The sequence below is a fragment of the Rattus rattus genome, chromosome 2 (genome assembly GCF_011064425.1).
Source record: "Rattus rattus isolate New Zealand chromosome 2, Rrattus_CSIRO_v1, whole genome shotgun sequence".
Classification (NCBI taxonomy): domain Eukaryota; kingdom Metazoa; phylum Chordata; class Mammalia; order Rodentia; family Muridae; genus Rattus; species Rattus rattus.
The window spans coordinates 55,481,529-55,493,067 of record NC_046155.1 but is presented as its reverse complement, the minus strand read 5'-3'; positions in this window follow the sequence as shown (position 1 = coordinate 55,493,067).

Genomic DNA, 11,539 nt, shown 5'->3' with positions numbered 1-11,539 from the left:
GTCAAGTAACATATAAAGGCAGACCTATCAGAATCACACCAGACTTTTCGCCAGAAACTATGAAGGCCAGAAGATCCTGGACTGATGTCATACAGACCCTAAGAGAACACAAATGCCAGCCCAGGTTACTGTATCCTGCAAAACTCTCAATCAACATAGATGGAGAAACCAAGATATTCCATGACAAAACCAAATTTACACAATATCTTTCTACAAATCCAGCACTACAAAGGATAATAAATGGTAAAGCCCAACATAAGGAGGCAAGCTATACCCTAGAAGAAGCAAGAAACTAATCGTCTTGGCAACAAAACAAAGAGAAGAAAGCACACAAACATAACCTCACATCCAAATATGAATACAACCGGAAGCAATAATCACTATTCCTTAATATCTCTCAACATCAATGGCCTCAACTCTCCAATAAAAAGACATAGATTAACAAACTGGATACGCAACGAGGACCCTGCATTCTGCTGCCTACAGGAAACACACCTCAGAGACAAAGACAGACACTACCTCAGAGTGAAAGGCTGGAAAACAACTTTCAAAGCAAATGGTCAGAAGAAGCAAGCTGGAGTAGCCATTCTAATATCAAATAAAATCAATTTTCAACTAAAAGTCATCAAAAAAAAGATAAGGAAGGACACTTCATATTCATCAAGGAAAAATCCACCAAGATGAACTCTCAATCCTAAATATCTATGCCCCCAAATACAAGGGCACCTACATACGTAAAAAAGAAACCTTACTAAAGCTCAAAACACACATTGCACCTCACACAATAATAGTAGGAGATTTCAACACCCCACTCTCATCAATGGACAGATCATGGAAACAGAAATTAAACAGAGACATGTAGACAGACTAAGAGAAGTCATGAGCCAAATGGACTTAACAGGTATTTATAGAACATTCTACCCTAAAGCAAAAGGATATACCTTCTTCTCAGCTCCTCATGGTACTTTCTCCAAAATTGACCATATAATTGGTCAAAAAACGGGCCTCAACAGGTACAGAAAGATAGAAATAATCCCATGCGTGCTATCGGACCACCACGGCCTAAAACTGGTCTTCAATAACAATAAGGGAAGAATGCCCACATATACGTGGAAATTGAACAATGCTCTACTCAATGATAACCTGGTCAAGGAAGAAATAAAGAAAGAAATTAAAGACTTTTTAAATTTAATGAAAATGAAGATACAACATACCCAAACTTATGGGACACAATGAAAGCTGTGCTAAGAGGAAAACTCATAGCGCTGAGTGCCTGCAAAAACAGGAAAGAGCATATGTCAGCAGCTTGACAGCACACCTAAAAGCTCTAGAACAAAAAAAGCAAATACACCCAGGAGGAGTAGAAGGCAGGAAATAATCAAACTCAGGCTGAAATCAACCAAGTAGAAACAAAAAGGACCATAGAAAGAATCAACAGAACCAAAAGTTGGTTCTTTGAGAAAATCAACAAGATAGATAAACCCTTGGCCAGACTAACGAGAGGACACAAAGAGTGTGTCCAAATTAACAAAATCAGAAATGAAAAGGGAGACATAACTACAGATTCAGAGGAAATTCAAAAAATCATCAGATCTTACTAAAAAAGCCTATATTCAACAAAACTTGAAAATCTGCAGGAAATGGACAATTTCCTAGACAGATACCAGGTACCGAAGTTAAATCAGGAACAGATAAACCAGTTAAACAACCCCATAACTCCTAGGAAATAGAAGCAGTCATTAAAGGTCTCCCAACCAAAAAGAGCCCAGGTCCAGACCAGTTTAGTGCAGAATTCTATCAGACCTTCATAGAAGACCTCATACCAATATTATCCAAACTATTCCACAAAATTGAAACAGATGGAGCACTACCAAATTCCTTCTGAAACCACAATTACTCTTATACCTAAACCACACAAAGACCCAACAAAGAAAGAACTTCAGACCAATTTCCCTTATGAATATCGATGCAAAAATACTCAATAAAATTCTGGCAAACCCGAATCCAAGAGCACATCAAAACAATCATCCACCATGATCAAGTAGGCTTCATCCCAGGCATGCAGGGATGGTTTAATATCTGGAAAACCATCAACGTGATCCATTATATAAACAAACTGAAAGAACAAAACCACATGATCATTTCATTAGATGCTGAAAAGCATTTGACAAAATTCAACACCCTTCATGATAAAAGTCCTGGAAAGAATAGGAATTCAAGGCCCATACCTAAACATAGTAAAAGCCATATACAGCAAACCAGTTGCTAACATTAAACTAAATGGAAGAAACTTGAAGCAATCCCACTAAAATCAGGGACTAGACAAGGCTGCCCACTCTCTCCCCTACTTATTCAATATAGTTCTTGAAGTTCTAGCCAGAGCAATCAGACAACAAAAAGGAGGTCAAGGGATACAGATCGGAAAAAGAAGTCAAAATATCACTATTTGCAGATGATATGATAGTATATTTAAGTGATCCCAAAAGTTCCACCAGAGAACTACTAAAGCTGATAAACAACTTCAGCAAAGTGGCTGGGTATAAAATTAACTCAAATAAATCAGTAGCCTTCCTCTACACAAAAAGAAAACAGGCCGAGAAAAAGAAATTAGGAAATGACACCCTTCATAATAGATCCAAATAATATAAAAGTACCTCGGGGTGACTTTAACCAAGCAAGGAAAGATCTGTACAATAAGAACTTCAAGACTCTGAAGAAAGAAATTGAAGAAGATCTCAGAAGATGGAAAGATCTCCCATGCTCATGGATTGGCAGGATTAATATAGTAAAAATGGCCATTCTACCAAAAGCGATCTACAGATTCAATGCAATCCCCATCAAAATACCAATCCAATTCTTCAAAGAGATAGACAGAACAATTTGCAAATTCATCTGGAATAACAAAAAACCCAGGATAGCTAAAACTATCCTCAACAATAAAAGGACTTCAGGGGGAATCACTATCCCAGATCTCAAGCAGTATTACAGAGCAATAGTGATAAAAACTGCATGGTATTGGTACAGAGACAGACAGATAGACCAATGGAACAGAATTGAAGACCAGAAATGAACCCACACCTATGGGCACTTGATTTTTTGACAAAGGCCAAAACCATCCAATGGAAAAAAGATAGCATTTTCAGCAAATGGTGCTGGTTCAACTGGAGGTCAACATGTAGAAGAATGCAGATCGATCCATGCTTATCACCCTGTACAAAGCTTAAGTCCAAGTGGATCAAGGACCTCCACATCAAACCAGATACACTCAAACTAATAGAAGAAAAACTAGGGAAGCATTTGGAACACATGGGCACTGGAAAAAATTTCCTGAACAAAACACCCATGGCTTATGCTCTAAGATCAAGAATCGACAAATGGGATCTCATAAAACTGCAAAGCTTCTGTAAGGCAAAGGACACTGTGGTTAGGACAAAACGGCAACCAACAGATTGGGAAAAGATCTTTACCAATCCTACAACAGATAGAGGGCTTATATCCAAAATATACAAAGAACTGAAGAAGTTAGACAGCAGGGAGGCAAATAACCCTATTAAAAAATGGGGTTCAGAGCTAAACAGAGAATTCACAGCTGAGGAATGCCGAATGGCTGAGAAACACCTAAAGAAATGTTCAACATCGTTAGTCATAAGGGAAATGCAAATCAAAACAACCCTGAGATTTCACCTCACACCAGTGAGAATGGCTAAGATCAAAAACTCAGGTGACAGCAAATGCTGGGGAGGATGTGGAGAAAGGGGAACACTCCTCCATTGTTGGTGGGGTTGCAGACTGCTGCAACCATTCTGGAAATCAGTCTGGAGGTTCCTCAGAAAATTGGACATTGAACTGCCTGAGGATCCAGCTATACCTCTCCTGGGCATATACCCAAAAGATGCCCCAACATATAAAAAAGACACGTGCTCCACTATGTTCATCGCAGCCTTATTTATAATAGCCAGAAGCTGGAAAAGAACCCAGATGCCCTTCAACAGAGGAATGGATACAGAAAATGTGGTACATCTACACAATGGAATATTACTCAGCTATCAAAAACAATGACTTTATGAAATTAAATGGCAAATGGTTGGAACTGGAAACTATCATCCTGAGTGAGCTAACCCAATCACAGAAAGACATACATGGTATGTACTCATTGATAAGTGGCTATTAGCCCAAATGCTTGTATTACCCTAGATGCCTAGAACAAATGCCCTCATGGAACAATCAGGGATGAAACTCAAGGATGATCAAAATGTGAATGCAGATCTGAACCCCTAGTGCTCATGAGAAGACACAGCCAGAATACAGCAAAAAAAAAAAAAAAAAAAAAAAAAAAAAAAAGTTAGAGCCAATAGAAACCACTGAACTGATCAACAGGACCCTGTTGAACAATCAGAATGAATACACACACAGACATGACCACGCACACGCATACACACACACATGCATGCACACACACACACACACAAGGAAAAGCAGATGTCTTTGATGACATCATTAAGCTCAGTGTCACACCATCCTGACGCCCATTGCCCCGTGGACATCCACTTAGGCAATACTTTGAAGATCTTTAAGTCAGCCAACATAACATTATTATTGTTTTAATTTTAGTTTTAGGGTTTGTTTGGTTTTTTTTATTGTTTGTTCATTTGGTTTTTTCTCTGTTCAAGTTTTTTGAGACTTATTTGTTAATTGCAGCTTTAAAAACAAAAATCCTAGAACTGCAGCCCCCTTCCCAGCACCTAGAGTATCATCCCATTAAGCTCCAAGGAAAAAATAACTTCTGCCTCTCCATCCTCTGCTTGCCCAACCTTCCTCAAATGGCTGTCGGCTGGCATTATTGAACTTTATTGAATTGAATCCCAAGAGGCTCCAGCTTCACAGAAGTCTGATCTATGTGTTGTGAGTCAGCCTTGGGAAGTGCTGGCCCAGCATGGAGGCCACTTGCAGCAGAGTCTGGTCCCCAGCCCCTCCTTCCCTTCCTCCTGCACAAAGGGTAGCTTTCCTCAGGAAGCTGAGTGCTCTCAATTGGTTTCTAACTGCAGCAGCAGGTACCAGCGCTGTTGCATGCTGCTTCTGGTTACTCACTTGGAATCAGATCAGCAGAGAAGCTGAAATTAGCTTCATCCTACCAGCATGAAATCGAAACACACAGCGGGCCCTGGGTTTAGGAGAGGCAGCCGTCTGCGATTTTTCTCTTCTCTGTCAACACCACTGCTTAGGGTGACACAGGAGTCTCTGTTGCACAGTAATCTGGAAGTCTGAGTATTGTAGTGTCACCAGCTTCCTGTAAAAGAAAAGCAGGCAGAGAGAGAAGGCTTCCAGAAGGACAAAGGGGCAGCCAGCCCACTAAAAGTAACGGCATTCACTTCAGCTGACAAGGGACATGGTGTTCATGACCCTGGGCCATGCATGCCACCACCTTGGCCACATTTTTTAATCCTCTGGGTTTTATTATGTTTTGACATCCCGGGTTTTGCCAATACCAGAGAGCCTATCCCTTTGAGGAAAAGAATTCCTAGAGATAGTTAAGACTGGCCTACAAACACACGGGTCTTAGGGCTTCTATTGCTGTGATAAGACACCTTGGCCAAAGAAACGTGGGGACAAAGGGTTTATTTCAGCTTATAGCTTGGAGTGCATCATCCAGGGACGTCAGAGCAGGAACAGGGCAGGAACCTGGAGGTTCTGATGCAGAAGCCTTGGAGGAGTACTTACTGACCTGCTCAGACTGTTTTCTTATGCCATGCAGGACCACCTCCCCAGGGGTGTCACCACTCACATCAATGAACCAATCAAGAAAATGTACCATAGGCCAATCTTATGAAGGCATTTTCTTAATTAATATTCCCTCTTCCAAGATATGTAAAAGTTTGTGTTAGCTTGACAGAAAGCAACCGGCACAACACCCTTCACATATAAACCTGAAACACATCTCCTCCTTAACAGCCTTCATGTACCAAGGCAGAGCTCCTCATGCCTGAGATCAGCCCAGAGCCAAGCACTCAGCAACCAAACACAACCTAGAGCCTAGAGCCTCCATGTTATGTAAACCTGCTCAAATTTAGTTTGCCTGCCTCCTCATCCATCCCTCCTTGTAGATGCTCCAGTAAGGACTGGAGGCCACATTCTGCCCTTACCTGCTTTGCCTTCTATCTAACATAGGTGCTTCCTCCCGCGGCCTTACGTGGTATGGCACATCTGTCCTCTTGGGAACCAAACCAATGTTCTTCTCTTAAGTTCCTTTTATATTTATCATCCTACTCTATCTGATTAAAACAAAATCCTAGATACACTTAAAGAAAAACTCAGCCAACCATACGGTTGCATTTGCATGTCCTGTCTTAAGCAATGTCTCTCACTCTACGACACAGGAATCATTAACTCCATTCTGTATGTGAGCAGGGAACAGCTCAGAGGTCAATTAGCTTGCCAATGCCAGTTGGTGCAGAGACTGGTTGTGAGTTAAGAGTCACCATAGTCTTCGTCTTACGATCTGTAGGAAATTTTGAAGATGGTATGTGGTGGGAGAATTGGGTCATGTTTATCAAATATTAAATATGGTTTATTTTAGAAGAGAAACATATGAGTAAAAACAAAACATGTTAAGTAAACATTCAAAAATAGATGAATGGACAGCAAAAATGGGCAAAATAATTAGGAGCTTTCCAATGTCAGACATCAAAACCTTCCAGCTTCTGTTGACTTTCTCAGTCTCAAGTAGAGGTGAACTCAGCCAGATTGTAGCCAACTGGGGAAGAGTCCAGCTGAGGGCATCTCTCCACAGAATTTCCCCAGTGTATTAATGGCACAATGATGAAATCCACAGGGGAAAAGTAAATAGGAATTGGAGAAGAAGCAACATGTGGCCTTCTCACAGCTCTTCAGAGTCTAGTCTGTGGACCAGAAAACCAGCATCACCTGGGAGAGTGTTAGAAACACAGAATCTCAGACCACCCCAAAACTACGGACTCAGAATCTGTGTGTGAATGAGATCCCTGGCGGAGTCCTGTGTACAGTTTGAATAGTCCTTGTCTTCTTAAGCCCACCCTTGAAAATGGGTGGAGGGGAGTTGGAGAATGACTAGAGTGTGAGTAAAGAATAGTCAGACACAGATGGATATGAGCTCTCCATTAAGTGCATGGTACTGAGACTGTGGGATTGATACTTCTCCGGTACAGAAGAACTAATGAGGTTCCCATTGCATTGATCACAATTAGCTTATAAAGACATTATCAATTGACTTGGATAATTTTTAGTCTTGGAGAAATGCCCTAGACACTGTAGGGTATTTAGTACTACCCCTGTCCTCTATAGTGGATGCCAGAAGTATCTCCCCATATTCTTCTTAGTCATGAAAACTGGTAACATCTCCAGACATTGCTAAATATACAAAATCACCCCCTCCCTCTACTGAGAACCACTAAAGCCATTATGACTTAGATAAAGTCATTAGATAAAGCCATTTATGACTTGATCCTGATTCATCTGTTCTACCTGTGACCATTAGTATGTGGGAGAAAACCCCATGTCTAGGATAGTGGAGTTGACTTTGTGGTCAGGAATGAATTTTCTGCTGTAACAGTATTGTAGTTTTCTGCTCCCATCATGAAGATAAAAACCCCAAGGGAACAGAAGGTCTCCAGTATGTTATAGAGAAGCCAGGAAAAAGCCATCTGTCTGGTTTCTTTTCATCTGTGTCCTTTTAGTGCCTTGTGTACCTGGAGTCAGGAGTGAAAAGGACCCTGGGCCACACGTTCTGAAACATAGGAGCTCAGGACCAGTGGCACTTATGGCCACTGCTTCTGAGTGAGTCCCCTTTTCCTCCATGTGCCTGGTTTTAGTTCTGTGTTGGAAACAGTATTCCCCTTCCGATTTGTCCATTCAGTGAAGATCCTAGAAATGGCGAGAGGATAAATTACAATTCGCCAGCTTCACAAGGCTGAATTCCCAACTGGGAAACAGATTTAGACGAGAGTCAGTTGATTGTCAGCTCCCAGCCAGGCTGACAAGCAAGCAAGTCCCCCCCGAAAGCCCATGAATCTCTGAAGGGGAATCTCACCATAATACAGGAAGTGGGCAGCTATTGTCCTTGTCTGACACATGGAAACGCTGACCAGCACTGGTCCCAGACCCCTTCTAGACTAGATATTTGAGCATAAGACTTTATAGAAGCTGCTTCTTTCTAGGAAGAGAAGTGCTGAGTCTCACTAACCAGGCCATCCCCTAGTCTCAGGACCATTCCAATATGTACTAAAACCTAAATAAAATGGGCCTCTTTCAAGGTCTGCCTCAGCACAGGGTTTCATCCAAAGAAACCCAAGTACAATTACTTAAAGCTTTGGAAAGAAACTGCTACATACCTCAAGAGGAAGCCACAAACAAGAAGCTTCTTTTGTTAGCTACTTTTCCCCATACTGGTACAGAATACCTGACCAAAATAAGAGAGGAAAGGTCTTATTTTCGCTCACAGTTTGAATAGGAACAGTTCATCATGGTGGGAAATACATGTAGTAAAACCAGCTCCTGGGGTGGGGATGGGAGGCATGAGGCTGCTTGCCCACACCTTGGGGCAGAAAGCCTGAGCCAAAAGAGGAGATGGTCTAGAACCCTCAAGCACCATTCCTATACCCCTATGTCTGCCAGCTAGACTCCATGTCATAAAAGTTTCATGACTTCTCAAAATAGTATCATTAACCTGCCCTACTGCCCCACACCCTCTGGCTTCTTCTAACTTCTTTCAGTGTGCCATTACTAAGCAAAATCCCAGCCAACTGCTGTGTCTGCTAGAAACAGATGTGGCTGCTTGAATCAGAGAAACACAATTGTCAGAGGCTTAAACATGCAAGGTCATATCAAAGTTCTGGGGATTCTCTTTCTATGACTTCTCAAAGGGGAAGGTCCCTTACCCCGGGCCTTCCACTCCCCTTGGCTGTGTAAAGCACAGTTACTGTAGGTTTCCAAGTCTCCAGCCTCAGAAAGGAGAAGCAAGAAAAGAAAGGCACATTCATACCATTTAGGATATTTTCCCCCCAAGTCTTGCCAGGATTTGGGAGACAAGAGGATGAAGAGGCATTTTATTACATTTATTTGTTGTTTGCTTATATGTGTGCATATACATATGACATGATACTCATGTGGAGGCCAGAGGACAACTTAGGAGAATCAATTTTCTCCTTCCACATGTAAATCCTGAGACTCAAACTACTCAGATCTTTATGCTTGGCCACATGTAAATCCTGAGACTCAAACTACTCAGATCTTTATGTTTGGTGATATACCACCTGAGCCACTTTGTCAGTCCCTGGAAAGACTTTTGACTCTGTGGTAATAACAACAAAACTCTGGACAAAATTAAAAAAAATACACTTTTATGGATCTTGAAAACAGTAATGGATGTAAGGAAGCCCTGGTGAAATGCTTTCTCGAAGGAAGCAAGTCATTTATAGGTGAGTAGAGAACCAATGGTAGCTTGCCTACCTGAAAAACAGTGGGGCACTGGAATAAGTGGTGTGGGATGCAGGGAAAGAGTCTCTAGGGATGAGGAAGAATCAACCTAAACTTAGTCTGTGTATCAATCAGTGTCCATCAAAGATACACAGTTAATTCCCAGGGTTCAGAACCAGGGATATTTCTCATATCCCTTTGGCATAATACAGTCTAGGATTGTCAACATTGATCATTGTCTGTGTAACTGGTGAGGCTGGAAGTCACTAGGGGGCAATTAAAAAGGAAACTGAATACAGAAATAAAACAAGAACAAACAAGAACGACAAGGGTGAACTGGGAAGTACAAGCAGACCACGAAAGCATATTGGAGGACTGTGAATGTGACTCGGTTGATGTGCTGGAAGCCCTGAGTTGAATCCTCAACTCTGTATAGACCTGTCATGATGACACACTCCTGTAATCCCAGTATGCAGGAGGAGGAAGAGACAAAAACATAGAGGTTCAAGATCATCTTTTGGCTGCATAGTGAGCTGAGGACAGTCTGAACCACATGAGACCGTGTCTGAGAACAGGAGAAGGAGAAAGAGGAAGAAGATGAGAAAGGGGGTTGAAACCTCATTACAAAGAGGGAGCCACACTAGAACTCACATGTGCTTGTCTTCCTGAACTTGATGATCTACAGGAAAAGCTGTCACCCTGGACCTGTGTAGGACAAGAACAGGACATAATGTTGACCTACAGCTTGGAAAAAAGTGAAAGGACTGCAAAGGAGACAGGGGAACTAGGGTCAGTTGCTGTCTACACTAACTAGTGTTCCCAATGCCTCACTGACCTTCAAAATATAAAACAATCTACCTGCACCTTTGCTTCTATTGTTCAAAATGTCTCTTGTGGCCTAAATTGGCCCAGAAGCATGGGAAAGAGAATTCTGGGAAATGAGACTCCAATTCAGCCAAACTGAAGAAATACAGAACTACCAGAGATGGTGTTGGCTACAGGATGCACAAGATCTAGAAGAACTTCAAAGGTAAAAATAAACTATCCTCATGTTGCCAAGTCAGGAAGTGAGAATGTAAGGGCAAGTGTGCTGACTAATTACCCGGCTCTACCCAACTTCAAGGTGGACTGACTTGGAAATGCAAAGAAAACTACTGCTCAACCTCACCCAACTCCAATACAGACCAGGTGGACAAGGCACAGTTTGAGATGGAACCAGCACAGAAAAATTGCACCAAAGGAAGGCTGCAGTGCAGCCAACCCTAGGAATTCTCAGGGGTCAACTGCTCTGAGAAGTAATCAAAGCAAATTAACTCAAAGCCATTGTGCCTCGGCCTCCATAATTAAATACAGTGACACATTTGAAGAGTAGGAACAATAACCAAAAGTGAGGGAAGTCAGCAATAATCAAAAGAAGTAGACCCACAGGTGACCTGCTCATTAGAAATCAATGGGCAAAAGTTTTAAATCAACATTACAGAAATGTTTTAAGTCAAGACTGGTAATGGTGGCTGAATAAGTAGCTTATTTCTACCTAAATATAAAATTGAAGAATTAAATAGAAATCCTAGAATTGAAAATAGTAACAACATAGATGGCCCCATTTAACAGTTTTTCAATGGTGATGGTGAAAAGGCATACCCATATGGTACTTAATACTGCCCTCATTACATTGTACAAGCTACTCAAAACTTTGTTATAAGATAGACCTCATGTTGGATGGTTTTATCAACCATAGCCTAGTGGAAGTGTTCTCAACACACTTAAAGTAAAAGAGGCTAAACTGTGATATTCAGTAATAGAGGTGAATTAAAGATATTTCCACTTATGATCTTCTTAACTTATGATGGGTTGATCAGGATCAAGTCCCGTCGTAAGTGGAGAAACGGGGCTGGAGAGATGGCTCGGTGGTTAAGAGCACTGACTATTCTAGAGGTCCTGAGTTCAATTCCCAGCAACCACATGGTGGCTCACAACCATCTGTAATGGGATCCAATGCCCTCTTCTGGTGTGTCTGAAGACAGCTACAATGTACTCATATACACAAAATAAATAAATCTTTAAAAAGTAAGTGGAGAAACATCAATATGTG